This window comes from Malurus melanocephalus, unplaced genomic scaffold (assembly GCF_030028575.1).
Source record: "Malurus melanocephalus ecotype Western Australia unplaced genomic scaffold, MMel_1.1 scaffold_9, whole genome shotgun sequence".
NCBI lineage: Eukaryota > Metazoa > Chordata > Aves > Passeriformes > Maluridae > Malurus > Malurus melanocephalus.
Window position 1 is genome coordinate 1,255,468 of NW_026623241.1, and position 14,218 is coordinate 1,269,685.

General features: G+C 36.2%; 1 protein-coding gene across 2 annotated transcripts in view; it reads left to right on the plus strand.

Annotated features, from left to right (window-relative positions):
- Positions 1-78: 78 nt before the first annotated feature.
- Positions 79-14,218, plus strand: part of FSTL5 (follistatin like 5) — a 266,833-nt gene continuing 252,693 nt past the window's right edge. For both annotated transcript variants that reach the window (XM_057375528.1, XM_057375537.1), the window contains exon 1: positions 79-255. The gene's annotated coding sequence lies outside the window, so the exon portion shown is untranslated. The remainder of the gene's footprint in view (positions 256-14,218) is intronic.

Here is a 14,218-nt window from a genome sequence, read left to right on the forward strand (position 1 = left end):
GCGCGCGCCGGGCGAGCGGAGCCGAGCGGAGCCGAACGGAGCCGAACGGAACGGAGCCGCTCCGACTGCGCTCCGGACTGGGCTCCCGGACTGGGCTCCCGCTGGCCGGATCGCTGCGGAGCCGCTCGGGGCTTTGTTCAAAGGAACAAGTGCTCCTCTCTTTGCGTTTTGCACGAGGACCCGTCGGGCTGGGGGTTTTGGTTTGGTGGTTTTCTTTCCCCCGCTCTTTGTGGATTTTAGTGACTCTTGGACAAGGTAAGCAGCAAGACCAATATATACGCACGCACATATATATATATATATATATTTGGTGTAAATGTAGCGGGGTGCTGGATGGGATGGAGGAGCTGGGAATTAAATGCAGAGCGAAGTTGGAAGCTTACTAGCCCTTAGGTCGGTGTAGGGACAAGGCTTGGAAAAGGGATGCAGCTTTCAGTGAAAAGGGCTCCTTAAACAAAAGATGAATCTGAATGAAAGTTCAARGCTTGTTTTTTATTGAAAACTGGTTCTCGGGGTAATTTTTAAATGGTTGGAAATGTTTTATTTTAGTAAATGTTTTATTTTAGTAGTCTTGAATATTATGGAAAGATCTCAAGAGACATTACAGAACCTTCTTTATATAAAAACCTGTTTGGGGGGACTAGAGAAGCTCTGGTTGATTCTCTTTGGGGGGAGAAAGGATATGCGAGGTCATTCTGGGAAGCAGAGAGTAAAGTAGGAATTAGAGAGGATTTAAAAGCATAGCCCCGTGTTGCCCTGTGTTCTCGTGCGTGCCTGTATACGTGTGTAACAGAAGGACTGTGGAACCTTGTTACTTGACAAACAATTCAGCACTGTAACATTGTGAACTTGTGAAACAGCGCCTTTATGAAAGGGATCAGCACCACCTCTGCCTCCAAGGTCAATGTGGGGGTGTGTGTCTGTGAAAGTTGTGGATTTTTTTCCTTTGATGTTGGYTGAACATCAGGCCTGCTTCCAGGCTGCAACTAGGCATACATGCGAATCTGGGGTTTAATAATACCATATTATGTTGCATTTATAAGACTGCTGTTGTCAGTAATTGAATAGAACTGACAAGGGTGGGCAGATGTAATGTCTTGTTCTTTGAGCAGTGTTTAACCTTTCGTGAGCTTGGTAAGGAGCTCTGCTTCACAGAGGAGTTTGCTGCTGCTTCTGAGTTGTCAGAGTTGTGCACACACAGAGCTCGGTGCTGCACAGGGATTTCTGCACACGCGGAGCTGAGCGCCATGCAGGGATTTCTGCACACGCAGAGCTGAGCACCACGCAGGGCTTTCTGTCTGAGATTAAGGCTGATTGCAGAAGGAGTAGGCTGCTGCTGCTGCTAGCCAGTGCTGCTGAGATAACTGAACAGAATARGCAGGCAATGAGGTCCCTACCTTGTGTTTGTGGTATTATGTAGCACTTCATACTCTTTCGGTTGTGAAGAATTTTCTTAGGAGCAAGGACCTGAACCACAAGTGCTTCTCTACACAATTGTCCTGCACAAGGGCTAGTCGTCGTAGTAATTGTGATTGGAAAGTAACTTTTGCTGATCAGATGAAGTTGATGAAAGGAGGCTGCTTCATAGTATTACAGCAATATTTTACTCCTGAATCATGTGCTTAATGTTAGGGTGGGTTCTTTTTGCTGAAAGTTTGTATTAACTGAGTATAAAGATAACCATCAGGCAGCAGCACAGAGCTACTGATGAATCAAGTTTAAAGCTAGCAAAATGAGGAGAAAGTAGTTTAGGTTGCCAAGACTTTGATTACACTTGGGTAGGATTAGGAAACATGTTTTATTGTTCTCTCCTGCTCCTCAATGATAAAACAGCTCTCTCCTTCCTCTCTCAACAGTAAGGAATGAAAGTTTATTACACAGCACTTGCACTGGTTGCAGCCTTCATTAATAGTCTACCCATCAGCTAGGACACCACCTATCATCTGATATTGATATKACTATTAATTTGCTTTGAAATATTTTTTATCTCATTTTAGATGATAGTTTTTAAGGAATGGAAATTCAGGATGTTTACTTCTTCAAGCAGACATTGCAAAATTACTTTGAAAAAGTTATTTTGAACCATGTGATGCAGACAGTATAATAATACTGAAGGGAATAATGACCCAAAACAGAATGATCCCAACCCACTAATTATATGTCCCAACTTTTAATGTTTACACAGGGCCTGAATCTGCAAATTCTTGCTTGCTTGAGAGGTCTTTATTCATATACATAGTCTTTTTCCAGTTAACAAGACTGTCTTCATCACTACATGACTAACAGTCACTGACCTTGCTGAGATCAGTCATTTTGCCAGCATCAATCAGATWATAAACTTTGATACTGAGGCATTAATTCAATGCTTTTAAATTTRTATCTTACATCTGATTCTATATTCTATGTAATGTTTTGCCTTCATTTGTATTAGGCTGCTTTATTTGATAAATTGTGTTTGAGAAATGAGTATTTGAAATGATACATAGACTCTGAGGGAAGTAAAATGACACTGCTATTTTTCAACGAAATGGTGTTCTAAACATATGCAYGCAATAAGTGTGGTCCATGATCATTTTGGTCATTGGTTCTAACTAGRAAAGGTCTGTCTGCAGTAGTAAACMTTGTTTAAGCATATTTGTAAACTTGCAAAAGTATGATTTTGTATAATACACAGTTGTGAGTCCTTTATCAACACCGTGCAAAAGTTATTAATGACTTGACCAAATAGGTGGTGGCAGAACTAATGCAGGGAGGAGTTTTGTCATAAAAACAGGAATCAGTGAAGCTTTGGGTTTAAATAGCTGCTTTATAGACACTGCTTAAGTTGACTAACACACCAAGGTGCGCATGTGAAGACACACAGTTACAACCTTTGAAAATATCAACATATGAACAACCCTGTCAGGGGTCCAAAGCTTAGTTTTTTCCAGTACATCACTTGGTTTTTGCTGGTTTAAGGCCTTTGACAGCAAATGGTAAGCAAAAGCCCAAATGCTGTGATTGCTCAGTTCTAGGTGTGTTCTAGATCTATCTAATCATGTCAGGTTTTCATTCYGACTTTGCGTGGGAATTTATCCAGTAATCCTCATATTTGCTTGAGAAGCAATATTTAATCTTAGAAGAAAAGAACAGTTACAATCACATAAATCATGTCTTTAAAAAGTACCAAACTTTTATTTTTCTTAGACAAATGGAGTTCTAAACTCTGACTTTATACAACATTTTAGAAAATGCAAATTTTTTTTTTTATTTTTTCTTTTTAGAACCTCTGAAGTAATACTAAAAACAAGGCTCTATGAAGTAATACTGAAAACAAGATTCAGTTTTGTTAGTTTTAAATATAAATATAAAGATGGAACTCCAGTAGGAACAGTTCTGCTATTTAACAAATCTGCACTTTGCTTTGATATCTCAAAGATAAGAGGTCAAATGAAGTTTAGGAAGTAAATTCTGAATATTTTTCTCCAGACTGTMAAATATTATGGGATAATTATGGACATTAAATATCTCAGGAGTGAATCACTGACTCAAGGGTAAGCAGTTAACCAAATGCCCCTCTAGACTTTGTTCTGCAGTTTTTCAGAGCAAAAACAGGACCATATTCATTAACTATTCAGTGTAGCTTGTTCTGTTATGCGACATMATTTTAAAATAAATAGATTAGCAGGTTTGTTTTAAATCTGTTTAATCCTGTTTTTTAGTTCAAGCTTTTCTTTTTCTCTTGTGAAGCATAGGGAATAGCTGTCAGCAAATGAAAGGACTGGAAACCTGTTTGCCTAAGATATTATATGTATTTAATACAGCATGCTTTTCCGTGCCTCTTGGTAGACAGAAAGGAAAAAGAACAATTTTATATTATCACAAGAGCAGTAAGTCAAACATTTTCTCTGTAGTAAAGAGACAGTGAGAAAGCTGTGGGTTGATCAAGAGTAGTGGTTGTCTAGCACCTTTGAAAATGGTGCTGTATCTCCAGTGCCAATGGTTACTAATGCCCAGGAAAAACATTAAAGAGAAATCAAACCCACAGCTTTATTCTGTTTGGTGCTATTTTGCAAGTTCTTTCTTTAGGTGTTGGGTTGAGTAACCTCGAGTTACAAAGTCTTGTGTTCTGCTACGTTGTGTTCCTTTCTAGCAGTTGCATTTCTTAACAGATGAGTCTTCATTGGGTGGGCCAGTGAAGATCATGAAATTTCTGGACAGTTACTGTGGCAGAAGAACTTCAAAAGGGCTCCCGAATTGCAGGAATCTCCCATTTGCTCTACACCATTGTTACTTCTGTTTATATTGTCTAAMTGTATTGGCCGAGAGGTTGCTGTGATCTGGCCAGGCACTCCCATCCTTACCAGGTGGGGATGGAAATGTCTTGAAATGTGCATAAATATACCTGTTTTTGATTTTTATTTGATAGCAAAATTTATGCAGGTATTTACACTTGCTATCCTAGAAATAATCATATTCAATTAATTACTGTTTTCACAATGAATTATGTAAAAATAGTGTGGAATTATTTTGCTGCTTTGCTGGGTTGTGCATATCTTAAGACAATAAGAAGTTCTAAAGAGTTAAATGAAGGGAAAGTTGGCAATACTTGCACGGACTGCTTGAAGTAGGTTGAAGTTCACAGTTTATTTGCATTTGAATTAACTCWGTTTGGTGTCCAGCAGTGCTTTTCAGAGCAGACTTCAGAAAGACTTTTTTTTTTTGTGCAATAAAGTACTTGAAAATGTTAGATGGAAGATGAAGGATATTTAAAATACTTCTTTCTTTTCCTGACAGAGAGAGCTTTCTGCTCATTTTATTCTAAGTGAGGCTTATTGTAATCTGAARTATTTTTACCACTGAATAGCTGGTCTTGTGGTAAAARCCACTATCATTTTCACATCAACATATTAAAACTTTCTGAAAGTATTTGTAGTTTCTGCATATAGAATTTCCTAATATATACAAAAAGAAATAAAATAATCTGAACACAGCTCATAACTTTAATCAGATAAAATGTTATTCATTACTAAAAATGCTCATTTATTAAATCATAGGAACTTCTAGCTTATTACTTCACRTACTTTTGCTTCCATTAGGAAATCAAATACTTTAGAGGCTTTCTGCATTGTAACTCTGAACTGTACATATTTTTATTATTATAACAGAACTTTGTACTCCTAAATAATATGTAAATCATTATACAGGTATACACATTTAAAAAAATCAATAAGCAATAAAACAAAAACAGGTAGAAAATCCTTACATGATGACTAGTAGAAATAAACTTTGTTTTCAAAGAGCTTGCAGATTATGACTTGTTTCATAGCTCAATATTTCAAGTTCTATTTTTTTAATATATTTTCTTTTCTAAACTTTCCTTAAAACACCACTATGACTGGTAATGTATACTTTTAATGGGTTTTATTAAATTTTGTCAAACATGATTGCTAGGAAGGAAAGGAAAAAAAAAAAAACCACTTTCACATCATTCTCGTAGATCAATGGAAATCTTAATTCATATGCAGAAGCAGCCAAAAAATAAAYGCAACCTTTGATTCAGTTACAGACTGTATATAGTGTACTTATGTTACAATTATTTATGTAATTGAGGATTGTATTTGATGGCAGTCATGACCTTCCAGTGATAACAAGAAACATGCAAGATTCAAACACATTTATTATATACATAGAAAAGACTAATCAGTTTTCTGAGAATAAACTGTAGTGCAAGGGAAAGCTAAATGCCCATGAATGAATGACCAATTCACAAAAACCTATGTTTTAAAGTTGCAGTAGTCCAACCTTTTATTAATATAGCAGAAAATAACCTATTGTACCTAAGTAAAAGAATAGATAAACCTTATTGATTTTGAAAATGCTTTAATGTTTATATTTTAAGAGAAAGAGAATTATTTTGTCACATGTTGGAGAGGTTTTTGTTCCTTCTGCATCATCATTTGTAGCAGTAACTAATTTTTCCCCCCTGAGGRTTTGTTTTGAGTCTTAAATCAACAAAAAGCAACAGCTTTGATGTGTCAATTGTGTCACATCTTGTTACTTATTCACCTTTTATGAAAGTTTTGAGATGTGAAAGAAGTCTGAGACTAGGTACTTTTGTTGAAGGCAGATTTTCTCAGTATTTTACAGATATTCCTCAAGCCTGAGGGTGAATGTTCAGAAGATTCTCAGAAATACAGTACAATTTCTAGACATTTGCTYCGTTAGCTCTGCAGCATTCATAGAAGTGCAAAGTCTGATCAAAGAAACAATGCTTTGAATTGGAAGGGACCCTAGAGATCATCTCGTTCCAATCCCCTGCCATGGCAAGGGACACTTTCCACTAGTCCAGGTTACTCAAAGTCCATCCAATCYGGCCTTGAACACTTCACTCCARGGCTTACAGCATCCACAACTTCTCTGGGCAAGTGCTCTGGTGTGTCAACAATCTCATAGTGAAGAAATTCCTCCTAACATATAACCTAAACTACTCTCAGTTTATTCTCCCTCATCCTATCACTACATGCCTTTGTAAAAAGTACCTCTTCATCTTTTGTGTAGGGCCCTTTCAGGTACTGGAAGGCCTTAATGTGGTCTCTCTGGAATCTTATTCAGCCCTGAGGGTCTGACCATCCAGCCAATTCCTTATCCACAGAGTGATCCACCCACCAACCCCAATCTGTCTAGTTTAGATAAATATTTTAAATTAATTAAATTTAAAATAAATTTATTTTTTTGTTTTTTTTTTTTTTTTTTTTTTTTAAAGTAACATCTTATTTTGACAGTGAGCCCTTCCTTTCTCTCTGTTCTGTTTCATGATGTAAACATAAGTTCAGCTCATCATCAGTTTTTGCAGCAGAATGGCCCCAGAGAAAGAAGAGAAACCCCTTCTGACAGTACTTTGGGTTTGTCCTTGTCAAGTGGAATTAAGTTGCATGGATCCTCCCTCTCCTTGCACCAGCCAAGGTTAGCCATAACCTCAGCTTCAGTGAGAAATGAATGTTTTTAATCTTGAGGGCTGATTTTTAAGTTGAAATACAGTTCATCACATTGCTGCTCTTCCATATTATCAAGTACTTTGACAGAGAAAATTCTTATTTGAAATAAACTACAAGACACAGTACTGGGTTATGATAGTCTGAAGACTGATTATATTTTTCATTTATTTCCTATGCCTTTTAAGGTGAATGAATCTTAGCTAGTAGAGTGGAGAGTTAAAATATTATTTTTTAAAATTGTTCCTCCTCTACCATGTATGTTATATTTCTATTTTTTGTTTATACTACCTTTATATTCTCATGTAATTCAGAAACACAGAGATAATTAGTGCTATGGTATTTCATAATGTAGTATTTCAACACAAAAATTTCTCTTTTAGATGTTATGATATTTGCTCAAGGCTGATTTTGATAAGCAGGGATATTCGTAAAAAAAATTTTTAGACATAAATGCATGGGCTCATTTAGTTCTTTCCTTGGGACACTGAAAGAAAAAAAACTCATAATTAAGATCACTTCTGAGACTTAACTTTTGTACTATGCTAATTAGTTTTTGAACTGAAAATAATTTTTCAAGGGAATATAAACTGTTTCTTAGCTATAGTTGCATTATAGTCTACTGCCTAATAATTCTCTGATTCTCTTATTTTATGCTTGGAGAATTATTCTGACAGAAATATTTGARCAGTCTACATTTGTATGTTCTTGGTGGCATCAGCAGGGTGGGGGGAGGTTTTCTCTAACYTGGATGTTGCATTTGAAGCATCAGTAGTGTGCTTCAAGCAACAGATCTTAAAATTGGTGTCCTCAAAAGACTGGAAATCTAATATTTTAATATAGTCATGTCCTTYATGTCTTTTCTGTGTGATAGTCACATTCATCTACTGCTCTAGGCTCTCAGTAATCTCTTCCACGTGTAAGWAAACCTTTAAAAGGGCTACTGTGCTTGTCTTTATAAAAATATACATGATACACACATAAATGGTTAATAAATCTATACTGAAAATTTGATTTATATTTCCAATATTTCCCTGAAATCCATATAWAAAATAGCACCCCCTGTTCTTGTGGTTTCTGCAATAGAACAGCTCTCACATTAATAAAGAGATTTAAATGAAAGTTTGTGATATAATTYGCTGACTCTAATGATTTAGAGTGCTTTTATTAATTTATGTGCTGCATCTGACTCCTCCATGAACAGTGTGAAGTATTATGGCTAATAATTTCACTTTTATTATTCTCTGCTTGCCTTTTGAGAGWCAAAGGTCCAATTTTAGGGAGTTAGTCTTGTATTTTTTATAAGCTGGGCATGTTTCTGGAGTTATCACAAGTAAATGGTGAAGGAAAGCCTGAAGAGCTGATCATGAAGCTTTCAATGGTTAAAAAAATAAGCTGTTTTGTACCTTTTTTTTTCCTAAGGAATTATGAATTTTAAAATTTGTGGGGTTTAAGTATTGAGTATTAGATATTTTCCATTAAGAAAAATGTCTTCACTAAAAGGGTGGTCAGGCGATGGAACGGGATGCCTGTGGAAGTGGTTTAGCCACCATCCCTGGGAGTGGTCAAGAAACGTGGATTCATCACTTGGGGACATTGTTTAGTGGTGAGCACAGCAGTGCTGGGCTAATRGTTGGACTCAGTAATCTTAGCGGTTTTCCCCAATGATTAATGATTCTGTGATTCTGTTCAGTCTAGGCTCTTCCAAAAAGAGCTACAAAAAGAGTAGCAAAAGCATTGCAAAAGTCAGTAATATTTGTTGGGGGTGTTTTTCAGTATTCAAAGTAAAGACTTATTTTAAACTTCCCCCTTCTTAACATCTCAGATTATAATTTTGATTTTCAACATCAGCTTTCTTATCCCTGCATGAATCAGAAGGATGTTGTGGCATATTGATCTGTATCCATCAACAACCCCATAAGAACCAGTTTGGTGTTTTTAAGAAAAGAAAATACTTGGTAATTGGAAGGAATTTTAAGTGTCAGTTCACTGTTTCTCTCTCAGAATGGGATTTCTGAGGTAAAGTCAACTGATTTACAGGCCACAGTGAATTTGGGAGGTCAAGAAGGAATACCATTTGCTGCGAAGAGTTTATTACTATCACTCTAGTGAATATTTAAGGATAAGTATCTTTTCAGCACACTTTGCTCTGCATTTAGACTAGGTTTGAAAGCCAATAATCATTATGAATTTTTCATTGCTTTTGACTGGTGTCTGAGGGAATCAATTCTTTTGCCATCCTGTAATAACTGCATCAGAATTATTTGTGTGGGACAGATATAATGCATAAGTAATTTTCTTTTAAAAGCCTGGTAATTGTACATATAAATTGACAAAACTTTAGAATGTGCTCTTAAATATTCTTAGAACGAAGGCCTTGATGGCRTAAGAAATATTTTTTTGATTGCCCCATGTTAAGAGACAGTGCCATTTTCTCTTYAGCAGGAATTAAATTTTAGGGTAAGGTATTTAGGCAAAGGGTAAAAGCCTTGGACATATTTCACTAGAGAAACTCTTCCTTGCTGAATGTCATAACATCATAGCAATAGGAGCAAAAACATTGATTAAATGATCCTAAACCAGAAGAATGTAACTCTTGATCCACCAAAAGAGAATGMAATTGTGAAGTACTTTCCTTAAATACACAAAGCAGAAGAAAAAACTCTGCAATAGCTAAACTTGTTACATAAAGTAGCTACTTTTCTTTCATCTTCTAGTGGGAAAAAAAGTGCAATTACTAGTGGAAAGAGAGAAGAAAAAAAAATATAATTTCTGTGCTTCCAGCCTGACTGAAAAGTGGTATGGCTACATTTACATTAATATTATCATAGCAGGTTTGCATCAGTGAAAATATGAGGATAAAGCAGACACCATATGTGCAGCTCTGCACTTAATTACTAGACGAACACTTCTGTAATGAAGATTATGGCATTGTTTTGAAATTTGCATCCTCCTTTTTATCCTTGCATGCATATTATTTCTGGCCATCTGCAGGAAATATTATAAAATCAGAGCCACTAAGCAAATCTAACAACAGAAGAATATTAATGGCAAAAGTCAGTATTACTAAAGAGTCCTGAATTTCTGGATGTTCATGAAGGGCTATTATAACCAAAAACAACACCCTAAAAACTAGAATGCTGCTCTAGAATGGATATTTGCAATAGATAAAATAATAGATAATTGARAGCCAAATAGCGAAAAAGTCTTGCATTTGCTGTGGGATTCTGAGCCAAGTTTATGGTCACAACAATAAGACAGATACTARTGTGGAAAGCTTCCTTAAACAGCCATTCAGTTATATTTTAAATAAGTGGATTTAAAGCTTATTGTGTTCACTCTGACATAATTGGGCAAATAAAGCCATAATCAGAGAATAAGGTGTGCAATTTCACTTTGTAGCTAAATAGATTAATATTAATAATTGAACAGCTTTGGGGTCACTGCTGTCCCTCACATCCCATTCCAGCTGTTGATCAGTCCTTCCTTTCCATGTATTAGTCAGTGGAATTAATATGAGYAATGAGCTGGATTAGGGAGCTGATCTGCCTGGAAATTAACCTTTTCCTGCACTGCTCTCCACCTATCAGCTGKAATATCATGGCCAAAGGTCAGTTTAAGTTCTCATGGAAACAAAACAGGTTCCTTCAAAATTATGGGAAACTGATTTGAACCAGTGTGATTGTTCAAATCAGTCTGGARACATATAGCAGAGTAACAGGAATTGTGTGGGATAAAATGTGAACAGAGCAATTCAGTCCTGTGACTTCAGACAGTGAAATGCAGGTAACAGCTCCCTCCCCCTTGCATCCCAAGAAACAGCTTTAAGCTTTTCTCTCAGGGCTTCTAATGGGATACTTTATCCCTGTAGTATTATCTCAAGTGGATGAGGATAGCCTTATGGGAATGCTAGTCTGGGAAGAGATTGATGCAGTGCAAAGAGTATCTGCATTTATCCTCCTGGGAATGTTTCTGACATCCCATGATGGTTAAAAAAAAAATTATTAATGTCATTATATATTTCAGGGATAAAAGATACAAGAACAATTATTTTGGCAAATAAAAAAAAAAAAAAAAAAAAAAAAAACAAAGCCAAAAAAAACCAAACCCAAAAAGCTGGAAAAAGCTGTCTTTCCCAGCTTTGTAAATGGTTCTTCAGGAATAGTTTTTTAAGTATTCCCTTTTCAGATTTATATCTCCTTTGGGCTTTTAGAGTAGCCAAAACTGGGGCAAAACATAGAGCTGAATCCTGACCATCTTTCATGGGTGATGTTCAAAGACATCAAGTGACTTTGGAAATAAGGGGTACTTTTGGATACTTTTAATGGCACCTACCCTCTTTTTTTTTTTTTTTTTTTTTTTCCCTCAGCATGTATTGTGTCTTATAGGGTTTGCTCAGAACTGTAAGGAACTTGGGGTTCTGGTGCTTTTAAGGACCATACATGGAGAGTATGTAGCAAAACATAGAGCTTGGGTGGCTGGTGGGGCTGGCTTTAAGCATGCAGTCTGACAAAGCAGCCAGCTTGGAGAGAGCAGCAATGCTTCTGCTCTTGCTTTGTCTCCAAGTGTTCAGCACAGAAATTGCAGCCACTGGCTGCAGTGTCAGTAATGAGTGTTGGCAGTGTTTCATTTAGTGAGGAATTTGGGAATAAAAGCAGTGTGCACTGTTACCTGGGTTATCCTCTCTCCTTCCWTAGCAGCATTCCCTTTCCCTCATCTCCAGCACCATGCCAAAAAGATGAACAGTGAAACTGATGCATCAGTTTGGTCCCCGTGTTTATTGCCTTTATCCTTCTTTGGCATTCTCCTTTTCTTCCTGTTGCAACTTCCTATTGCTACAGAACATACTCAGTCCAAGACTTCGTTTTTGGAGGAGGCAAAAAGAGGAATTTTGGCCTGAATTTTATCTGCTGTGGTTTGAGATGATCCATGTCTTACTCTGGAGGATAGAACTTATCATCACTTCTCTTCCTTGAATGTCAGTTTGCCTCAAGTATGCAACTTGATGATGAGAAAGCTGGATTCTTCCCTCTATCTGTAGGCAGGGTAATCCTGATTTTTCAAAATTAGAGATGTTCAGAATGCAAGAATGATTGTATGAAAGTGATTATTATTGAAGTGAMTAATTAAAGTCATTTGGATATCCTCCATTGAGGCTCTTTCCACTGCTGAATAGTCACATAAGAGCTGCGAGACAGTAAATAGTCTTCAGATTCCATTCCATTGCTGAACCAGATAAAAAACTTTTTTTTTTTTTTTTGCATGTATAATCTGCTGCAAAATAACTTTCAAAAACCTGTTGATGAATTTCTGTGTTTTGTGGCTTGCAGAAAATCTCATCTAGAAATTGCTGAGGGGTAGGCATTCCCAGACCTTCAAAACACAGAGGCAAGAGAAGCTTTGAGCTCTAATAGCATGAGGGTGCTTACCTGAGTCAGCACTGAGGATGAATTCATGTGACAGTAACTGATCCATCAATAAAGGGACACTTGGACGTTTGCCACCAGTCACATGGTCAGCATTTGTGACAGAGCAGTTGGGATGCAAAGTTTAGCAATATCTCCTGGCTCCTCTTCATGAGTGTTGCACTGCACAAAAGTGTCCCAGAGTCAACTATTCCAGAGTCGATGCAGTTGACTCAAAAATGGAGAATAGTGCCAAGGTGGGATGAAAAAGAGAGCACAAACTGATATTTCGGGGAGGTGGGGTGGATGCTCTTCTGGCTGTAGTTTCAGAGGGACACCTTTATGTGAGAAGAGACGGGGTGTTCTTGCCTGTGCACACTGTTCATACCAGATGTGATATAGAGTGACTGGTGATGGCATCAGAGCATTAATATCTTGTTCAAATATGTTTGTTTTTTGTTTGTTTTTTGGGTTTTTTTTGTTTGTTTTTTTTTTGTTTTTTTTTTGGTTTTGAGGCTCTTTCTAGTAGTTCCTGGCACACTGATGGTCAAAACTTCATTCCAGTCAATTCTACTTAAACTTTTTTCTGTAGTTCTACTGTAAAAATAAACCAAAAGATTTTTACTTCTTTACCTGTCMAAAAATAACCAAACAGTGCAAAAAAATCCTCCTCAAAACCCAAAAAGCCAAAACCAAATTAAACATGTAAAACTTTTCACTTTTTTTTAGGTCAGTGAACACAAAAGGGATTGTTTTTATACAATGGTGGTTGAGGAGAGAGAAAATACAGTCCTTTCCCATACTRCCATTTCTATTACCACATACACTGGCTGCTCCTTGCTTTGTATTATCTCCATTTCATTTTTCTTAGAAGTAACAATTTTTTTTAGCTACTGAATTATTGAAAAAAATCTTATTTTACAATGCTGTTTAGCTACAACCTACTCAGGAAATGGTAGGTTTTTCTAGTTTACTGTCAGCTTTCCAGCTTGCATTCAAAAGGCTTTTTCCTACTAGTTGTGTTAGAATAGTACCATAAGCAATAAAACCCAGTAAAATAGTATAAGACAGTTAAAACACACCMGGAAAGGTAGGTTTGGATACTATTGAATGGGATTGTAAGCATACAGTATTAGAAATGCATTATTTTATTAAAAATATCTTTGCAAAATTTAAAGAAGGCTGCAGTTTCTCTAGGAAAATTGCTATGTATTATAATGATGCACTAAATTTTATATAAAAAGTACAATGCAAATGACCAAGTCAGCTATATTTTTTTTTTCAATCAGATATGATAGGGTGATGGTTTTTTGTTCTATAAAATCTCAGATCTGTACATGTTTCCTTACTATTATTCTCAGTCTATTAATTTCTTTTTACATAAAGAAAATCCTTCTTTTATAGACTTGGACTTCAACATCCAAGCACATGGCACTAGGAACCTATRCCAGCTTTATGACTGACAAAACAAATGCAATTTTCTGTATTTCTTTTTGATTGTGCTGAATTGAGGCTTATGAAGAAAGTTGACCTTTGTGACAGTAAAAAAAAAAAAAAGARARWCAAGTCACCACAAAGCAGGAGAGAGGTGAAAAAATCCACAGCAGTTAAATTGAAAAAGAGAAAATACCTGTAACTGTTTTGGCTTTTCAAGTACAGAACACTTTCTACTATTTGTATATTTCTGTGAAACTGTGTCAATGGATATGGATTTTTTTCTAAAGACAATAACAAGCACCTTTGATTTTTTTTTTTTTTTATTTTAGTTAACAGAGTTATTTTAAAGCTTTATTTCCATTATTGTGAATCTTCGTCGTAACTAAATCCTATAAATAAGGA